Below are 9,907 nucleotides of genomic sequence, written 5' to 3'. Positions count from 1 at the left end.
AAAAGTCAAAACATTAAAAGTCAATCAAATAAGACCAAAAGTCATAATAGAGTTCTAATTAAATAATAACTCTATCTAATAGAGTTCTAAGTAAAAAATAATTCTATCTAAACCAATTCTAATTAAAATACAATTCTACTTAAAATAAGTCTAACTAAAATACAACTCTAATTAAAAAGAACTCTAATTAAACACTAACTCTATCAAAATCAACCCTTAAAAAAATCTATAAATAGAGATGTTCACATTATATTTTCGTATCAAATCATAAACCCTAAGAGAAATAGGTCTAGAAGCTCCCCTAACCTCCCATAAACTCTAGTTTTGGAGCCCCAACTCCTTACCTAACATCCCTCCTTCGATTTTAGCCTAAAGAACACCCAAAAGCCTTCCAAAAACATCCTAAAATCCACAACAAACTTGAAGTGTTTAGATCCAAAAATAAGGAGATACCTTGCCTTGGAGATCCGAAATCAAATCTGGAGACAGAACGAAGCAAGGGAGTACGGTACAAAGAGCTATTTTTGTCAGATCTGAGGGAATAAAGTTTGCTATCGGAAAGGTATAAATTTTTTTATTTATTTATTTTTATCTAGGTTTTTAGCAATGTAATTTACTTGGGAAGTTAGTAGAGATCGGCTTTGGTCGGGCGGGGTTGGTGCCTAACACCTTCCAACCCCGTAACGTGATCCCCGGACTCTTTTTATCTTTCGTAGATTAGTTTACCTTTTTTAGAGTCAGTTTGGTTCCTAGACCTTAACAACTAGGTGGCGACTCCCAAACCTCAAGGGTCAAAAGCGGATCCGCGCACCCCGTGGATCGAAGGCGCTTTCAGTTCAGGTGTACCTTTAAATTTACGGACAAAAACTCTTTTAACATCTTGTTATATTTTAAATAAAATTCTTTTAAAGAATTCTAAAAAATCACCTTATAAACTTTGGAAAAGTAGAATACCTACTTTTAAATACATGAAAGTGTGGGGGTGTTTAGCCAAAGTGGCTGTCCCTTTACCTAAAAGGATAAAATTAGATCCTAAAACTTTAGATTGTATTTTTATTGGATATGCCATTAATAGTAGTGCATACGGATTTCTTGTTTATAAATCTGATATAAATGATATTAATCCTAACACTAGGATAAAATTGAAAAATCATTAAAAAAATCTCATATTAATTATCTAATAATGAACCTAGAGAACAAGAATCTGATATAGAACCTAGGAGAAGCAAGAGAACTAGAATAGCAACATTCTTTGGACCTGATTTTATTAGTTTTCTCTTAAAATGAGATCCTCATAATTTTAAGGATGCAATTTCAACACCTGAGACTCCATTTTGGAAATAAGCTATAAATAGTGAAATGGATTCAATTATGAGTAATAACACTTGTGAATTAGTTAATCTACCTCCTAGTAATAAAACAATTGGTTGTAAATGGATTTTTAAAAGAAAATTAAAATCTGATGGAATTATAGATAAGTATAAAGCCAGATTAGTGGCTGAAGGGTACAAGCAAAAAGAAGGCATTGACTTTTTTGACATTTATTCTCCTGTTACTATGATCACTTCTATTAGAATTCTTATTGCTATAGCTTCCATTTATAAATTAGAAATTCATCAAATGAATATAAAAACTATTTTTTTTAAATGGAGAACTTGATGAAGAAATACATATGGATCAACCGGAAAGGTTTATAATTAAAGGACATGAAAATAAAGTTTGTGAATTAATTAAATCCTTATATGATTTAAAAAAAGCTCCAAAATAGTGGCATAAAAAATTTGATACTATAATGATATCAAATGGATTTAGAATCAATGAAACTCATAAGTGTGTTTATTATAAAACTATCTTTGATTCTTATGTGATTATTTGCCTATATGTAGATGACATGCTAATTTTTGGATCTAACATAAATGTTGTAAATCAAACTAAGAAATTATTGTCTAGAAATTTTGACATGAAAGACTTAGGTCCTGTTGTTGTAATTCTTGGAATAAAATTTTTTAGAAATAATAATGGATTTGATTTATCACAATCTTACTATATTGAAAATGTTCTGAAACGTTTTAATCAGTTTGATTGTATTCCTGCAAAAATACATTTTCATACAAATTGTAAATTGATGAAAAATGTTGGTAAAGGTGTTTCTCAATTAGAATATTTTTAAGTTGTTGGTTGTTTAATGTATATTATGAACTGTACTAGGCCTGATATTGCGTATTCAGTAAATAGATTAAGCAGATACACTAACAACCTAAGACATGATCATTGAGAAGCTTTGGTGAGGATCATGAGATACTTAAAGTATACCATGAGTTACAGGCTGCATTATAATAGGTATCCTGCCGTATTAGAAGGATACAGTGATGCCAATTGGATATCAAACTCGAAAGAGTCGAAATCCACTAGTAGCTATATCTTTACACTTGGAGGTGCATCAATCTCATGGAAATCTACCAAGCAAATGTGCATAGCTCGTTCCATCATGAAATCTGAGTCTATTGCCATGGACAAAACTGGTGAAGAAGCTGAGTGGCTAAGAAATTTTCTTGTTAAAATTCCATTTGGCCTAAACCAGTATCTACAATATCTATTTATTGTGACAACCAAGCTGCCATTGCAAGAGCAAAAAATAATATATATAATGGCAAGTCAAGGCATATTAAATGGAGACACAACTCTGTAAAACAACTACTCTTTAATGAAATTATTTCCATTGACTTTGTAAAGTCTAAGGAAAATTTGGCGGATCCTCTAACAAAAGGATTATCTAGAGAGTTAGTTGCATCAACTTCGAGGGGAATGGGCCTAAAGCCTATTTATTAAAAATTATTTCAATGGAAACCCAACCTAATTGATTAGAGATCCCAAAAACTAGGTTCAATGGGAAAATCAGTTGAATGTAATTTAAAAAGAAAACACTAATGGAACAGAGTGTTCCAAGTCCATTCCTATGAAGTGTTTAGTGTTGCCTGTAAAACGGAAAGGTTGAATTATAATTCTTAATGTTGCCTATACTTGTAAAAGTGGAGTATAGCAGGGTACTTCTCGTAGGCATACTTAAATGAGTGTAGAATTGGGCTGGTTCTATGAAAGTTAAGGCTAAGCTCTCTAAAGCACTCATGATACCAAGATATGTTCAGGGCCAAAATGAACACCATCGATAGAACTTGATAGTTGATTGAGTAACCTGTGTGTATAATCTATTGTTTAGGTTTACACCAAAGGTTGACAGTTCAAGGCTTAAAGTCCACTGATCGACTTGTAAATCCGCTAGACTTATACTAGGTAAGGTTCAAGTCCAAAAGACACCTATATTGAAACATGGTTGTTCAAAGTGCTCTCTTTTTATATATATTTTATATATATTTTTTATTTTGAATTTTCTGCATTCATGTGAGGGATTGTTGGAATTTAGAGGGTTGAATTGGAAAACCCTTTAATATTCAATTAGTTTTAACCATATGGTAAATCAGTTATTAACCATAGGGTATTTCAATTCCATGTTTGCTTTATGTTTTATGCTTTTTACTTTATTGCTTTAAGTTTAGTTAATAGTTTTATTTTTGACTTGAGTAATTTTAGTCCCACATCGACTAGGAGAAGAATTGATTTGCAATTATTAAATAGTTGTGCTTCTAATAGCTTTAAAGCGGATTGAAGTAGTGGGTGAGCTCACGCGCGCACACAGGGGCCTAAGAAGAAAATCCAAGGTTTCAATTGGAATGTGGATCCACCGGTCTGAAAACCTTAATGCGTGTGCTCACGTATGACGTGTGCGCAGGGGGGATGCAAAATCCGAGATTTACACCTCACGTGGGTGCGCGCAAATGCCTATTTTTTGCTTTAATTTTCAAGGCCCACTATTATTTAAAAATTCTAGACATTTTTAAATTTAAATTCTATTTTGAACCAATGTGTTTATTCTGAACCAGCACAATGTGTCTGTTCGAAATAAGTTTGTGATTGTTCTAAATAGTCACTTTCTCTTTTATTTATATCAAATTGTTTAGTCGATTTAAACCACTTAATTTTCTCTGCTATTTTATATTTTTGAATATCAATAATTTATTATTCGTTGTGAGAGCACACAACATCGTCGAGTTCGAAGTTACGTTCCAATTTAGAGTACCCTTTTGGATACGTGGGTTGTTGAATCCTGCAGAACGAACGCCTACAGACTGTGGTACCGTAATAGGGGCGAATTTCGTTTTAAGACAATGCTTTGTGCACGCCTCAATCATTTCTTTTTAGGTAATATTTTTCTATTACATTAAATTTCAAAATCAAGATTTGTTCTAACTTCTCATCTCTCTGCCATAAGAAATCAGTATTCAGAAACAATATTTGTAACCACACGAGTCTAATTCGAAAAGAGATATTAAACTCTTTTTTAATTTCGACACATGTCTACCACCTTCTAGTGTTCTACAATCCCATCAAATATTCTCAACCTTATCATGTCAACTCCAATCATTTTGTTAGTTGAGTTATTTCCCCTCAAAATTGAACCACCTTCACATGATTCACATGAACTATACCAAGATCGATGGGGGCACATGTGATGAGTAACACCACTATCAAGAATCCAATTTTGTTGAAACATGGAATTATCTCGAGCCATGAATACTTAATGTTCTATAAATCCAGATGTAGACTCCTCAACTTGATTAACTTTTTTATTTCCTTTGATACTTTGCTTCTTGTTACCCATCTTTTTGTTGGAACTTAAATCTTTATCCAATTCCTTTCTTTTTCAACAATCTCTTTGATGTGTCCCATTTTTCCACAATACCAACAACCTTCATTGTCAAAATGACCTTAAATATTTATTGTTGCTTGGATTTGCTTTTTGACATATGAGCCTCCATATCCATTTTTCCCGAGCTTCCCAAGAATGCCTTCCTTCGAAGTTCATTGACAAGTAATGCACTATACACGATATCCAAGTCAAAAACATCTTATTTGGTCAATTCAAGGTAGTGACAAAATTATCATAAGACTGGCAACGTGCATAACAAAGTTACCGTCTTATCCTCCGTTTTCATCCTCACACCAATGCTTTCAAGTTGACAAATATTGTTATTAAAATCATTTAGGTACTCCGAGATCTTTGTGCCTTCCTTTATTCTCATGAAATATAATTTTCTCTTTAAGAAAATTCGATTAGTTAGAGACTTTGTTTGATACAAATCTTCCAACTTCACCCACAAATTTTTTTTTCTAGTTTTTCCCTAACATTATTGAATAACACCCTATTCGCTAAGTACAAACGAATGGTTGCCCTTACCTTTAAATCAAGTTTCTTCCAATCATCTTCGCTTATTGTTTTCGACTTCTTGTCTTTCCCATACAAAGCCTTGTGTTGTTTTTGTTAAATTAACAAGTCATAGATCTTTATCTTCCATAATTTAAAATCTTTTTTCTACCAAATTTCTTCACTTCAAATTGAATACTTACTATCTTTCTTGCAAAAAAAATCTTACAAGCTATGGACATGAGATTTTCGTTTTCGAATATCTCTTCCATTTTAGGTTTGGAATTGCCACCATTCTTTTTGTAAAAGGGGTGTGAATGGTCACCTAGATTGTATTTTTTGTAAAATGCGTTATTTTGACATTTAGTAACTCTTGTACGGATAAGGCTCATTGGTCTACATTGGATCTAGGTAAGGGGATCTATATTAGGAAGTAGGGAAGGTGTTAGTCACCCCTCTACCATTGGTGGTAACCTCAGATTCGATCGATTTTGAAAAGAAAAGGAAAGTCAGAAAAATTTGATTTATGCCCTTGAATGTGAGGGACTTTGATTTTGATTCAAACCATTGTGGGCCTCCTTATTGATAAAGGGGCCCTTCTATGATTCCAACTTTTTGTTGTGTGTGCATATGTGTAGGGAAAATGAGAGAAGTGGAAGAGGGGAAATTGAAAGGAAGAGAAGGGGGAAAGGAAAAATATTTCTCATTTTTTTATTCAAAAACCCACATTGTTCTTGTCTTGATCTTCTTTTATCTTCCAAAAATGAGTCTTCTTTAACTTGATATTGATTTTCTTGTGAGTAAGTAGAAGGTTAAAAATGGTAGTAAGTTGAGAGTAAAGAGAGTTGAGAGTAAGAGAGTATTTTTTCATTGGGTGGAATTGTGTTGAGAATGTGTGGATTTTGTAAAAGTTTGGAGGTGATTTTTAGGTGTAGAATAAGATGAAGTGAGGAAGATGGAAATAATAGTTTGAGGTTTGTGAGAATGGTGTGTGTAAATTGAAGGTAGTAGGAGGTCATTTGTAATCCAAATGGGTTTGATCCTTTAACCTATTTGAATTGAATATTAGGTGGGGTAAAGAGGAATGGTATTTGGTTAAGAGAATGGTAGTGTAAGAGATTGATTTGTTAGTTAAGTGTTAGGTAGGTTGAATATAGTGAGTTTATATTAGAAGAATAAGTTGTATAAGGGATTAGTTGGTTAGGTTTTGGGAGGGTAAGGGATGTGGTGACATGTGTCCCAAATGTATGGGGATGAAGTGTTTTGGTGTGTTGATTAGAGAAAAAAAGTGTTTAGATGGGTTGAATGGGTGTGTAAATGACTTGTGAGGATATGTTTGAGGAGAATGATGATGGTATGTTAGAAAAAGGTATGGGTTGAGATGTGGATTGATGATTTTTTAGAGAAATAAGATGTGGGTAAATAGTTAAATGAGGGAGGTGAGTTGAGGTGGTGACATATGTCACATCTTTATAATCTTGGGTAATTGGTTGTGATTTTAGGACTTGGGTTGAAAGTTGGGCTTGGGTAGGGTGGTTGGGTAGTGGGTTGAATAGGTATGATGATGGGTTGAGTCCAATGGGCTTAAATGGTTGGTTGGGCTTAGATATATTAATGGGTTGAGTTGAATTGGAATATGATTGGGATAGGTTGAGAAGTGTAGAGAAATAATGAGGTGGGTTTTTGGTCCATGGGCCATGTGGGAAAGACCTTGGGCCATTTATTGAAAGAAAAAGAAGATTTTTTTCGAAGGATTGGACTTTGGGGCCCATTCTGATTTTTATAGATTTTGACAATTTTGCATTGAGGGCCCAACCAAATTTGAATGTTTACACAAGTAATTTATGAAACACCTGCATATACAACCCAGATGCTTTGATACCACTTATTGGGGTTAGATCCCAAACCACACACAGAAACCAATTATTGAAATTAATTTCTTCTAACATCCACAGGTTCTATGATTGTTGCGACCTGTATCTAACTACCACAAGTTCTTGTGGGTTTCCTCTTTGGCATGATAAACCATCAACAAAGACATTTTTTCTCCTTCTCTGCATAGTTAGACTTTTTACCGCGACCTTTAAATAAATTAACTATACATTTAGATTTATAATGGTCAAACTTGTGACATCTAAAGCACTTTATATTGGATTTGTCTGCTGACTTTGGTCTGTAAGCAGTTGAATGGTGACCGCCTCGACCTCTTCGTCTCTCTTGATTATCTTCAGATTTTTGTTGTGAATTTCTGTGATCATTGTTGCCTCTTCCTTTTCTTCTTCTTTGATCTGTGTTGTTTGGCGACGAAAATGGGTTGTTATAAGTGAAGGTCTGCAATGCTTGCCCTTCTTTGTTTTGTTAGAGCATTTTTTTGTTTATGAACCAACAACGAACCTTGCAATTCATCAATTGAAAGATCATCCAGATCCTTTGACTCTTCAATCGAACAAACCACATAATTAATCTTCGGTGTCATTGTCCGAAGAATTTTTTCTATCACAGTCACGTCTTGTATCTTCTCGCCATGGATACACATTTTGTTAATAATCACCATCGTTCTAGAGAAAAAATCTGAAATCGACTCTCCTGACTTCATTTGAAATGTTTCAAACTGCGAACGAAGTGGTTGAAGCTGCTGCCTCTTGGCCTTTGTTGAGCCTTGAAATTTCTTTTTCATAGAATCCCAAATCTACTTGGAAGTTTTTTTACTAAGAATTATTTTCAAGATAGAATGATCAATAGCTTGGAAAAGGTAGTTCTTAGCCTTAAAATCCTTCAGCTTCAGTCCTTCTAACTCTGCCCTTTGTGTCTCCGATAGCACAACACCAACAGCTGGTTCTGTTACACAAGATTCAACCACGTGCCAATACTCTTTAGACCTCAAGAAAATTTCCATCAACATGCTCCAATGACCATAGTGGCTGTCAAAATGAGGAATATCTGGTTGCACAAATGTTGTCAAAAAGAAGAAAAAACTGAAATAGAAAAACACTACAACTACTATCTCACTCTATCATGCACTACAACTTGGCTCTGATACCACTGTCATACTTTTACAGAGGAAGAACAATATAGCATAAAGACAAATAAAGTACAATGAAGAGAAATGCTTTTCTACTGTTATTGAATTTATTAATCATTAGCCTTTATATATGCAAATGTACCAACTTGCCACTTGACCACTAACACCTATAGACTAGGCAACAACGTGCAACTTCTGCAATATTAAAACAAATTCAACAAAATGTCTAAAAATTAGGATAACACAACAAACAATTAAATGATCAAATAAAACAACAACTTTGATTAATTCAACAAAGATTTCTAGGTATGGGCAGGGTTCTGGTTCCCAATCATCTCCTCTTCGCACATGACTTAATTATTTTTACCAAGACTATACGAGGAAATCATTATCTTCTTTATAGGACTTCTTGAAGGAATATGATTTTTTTCCTTTGGTAAAAAACATTAGTACTTCAAAGAGTTGCTTCTTTCTTCCTAAATCAGCTGAGAGGACTTGTATAGCTCTAGAGCGAGAGGTGCTAAATTTTGAGCAAGGGAAGGTTCCATTTAATTACTTGGGAGTACCTATTTACAATGGCCGGGTTACTAAATAGATGCGTGGAGAATTGGTGGATAAAGTTTCGAGGAAAATGATTGGTTGGAAGGCTAAATCCCTGTCAGAAGGAGGTGGTCTCCAACTTCTTTCCCATGTGCTCTCGTCCATTCCTATATATGTCATTTCTATTCTTCCTCTACGAGTTGTAATCTCAAAACAATTGGAATCCTGTTTTGCATTTGCAAATTCTTTTGCGGTAATGATGAGTAAACAAGGAAGAGACATCTAATGTCAAGGAAGAAAATTTGTAAACCCAAAGATGAAGGAGGTTTGTGCATACGGAGTTTGCAAAACATTGACAAAACTAGTATGGTCAAGATCTGCTGGAATTTGCAATCAGATGACGAGCTTTGGGTTGATTATCTGAAGGAGTCTGCCACATATGGTAATTGGTGGGGAGCAAGTTCTCGGCTAGGGGGTTCAAGATTATGGCTCTCTATTAAATCCCAGATGCATCACACCATTGAGAATTCCGAGAGCTCTGTTGCTCTATTTCTTTGTTTCTTCAAAATTTGAAGGGTGATGACCCTTTAGTTTCGATATTTCCCGAGGAGAATGTTAAAATTAAAATTGCAGATGTTTGGCACAATGGGAAGTGGATTGAGCCTCAACTAGACCGAAGATTGGAAACCAGATGGCTATTGAAGCAATCATATCTTCTCCTTTACAAGTGAGTACATCAAATAGGTTGGTATGGGCAAATAGCTATTCTGGTCTGTTTTCGTCTAATCAAGCTTGGAATTCTATCAGAGTTAAATGAGCTTTTATGTCCAAATGGAGAACAATATGGAACTCTACAGTACCTACGAAGTTTAAGATGTTGGCCTGGAAGATGGTTCACTAAGCTGTTCTCGTGGACTCAGTTAGCAAGAGATGGGTGCTGAGTTTCGCTTCAAGGGGCAGCTGCTGTGAAATAGCTGAAGAAACAGTTGCTCATATATTCTTCAAGTACAGGTCAAGAGAAGTTAGGGTCTTCTTTGCGGTCCACTTGTTTGACTTTGTGCCTCAATTAGCAAGGCGAATTCTCA

This window comes from Akebia trifoliata, chromosome 7, assembly GCF_017979445.1.
Source record: "Akebia trifoliata isolate Shusen 1 chromosome 7, ASM1797944v1, whole genome shotgun sequence".
NCBI classification, from domain to species: Eukaryota; Viridiplantae; Streptophyta; class Magnoliopsida; order Ranunculales; family Lardizabalaceae; genus Akebia; species Akebia trifoliata.
The sequence above is the reverse complement of the archived record's forward strand: the minus strand, read 5'-3'. Positions refer to the sequence as shown.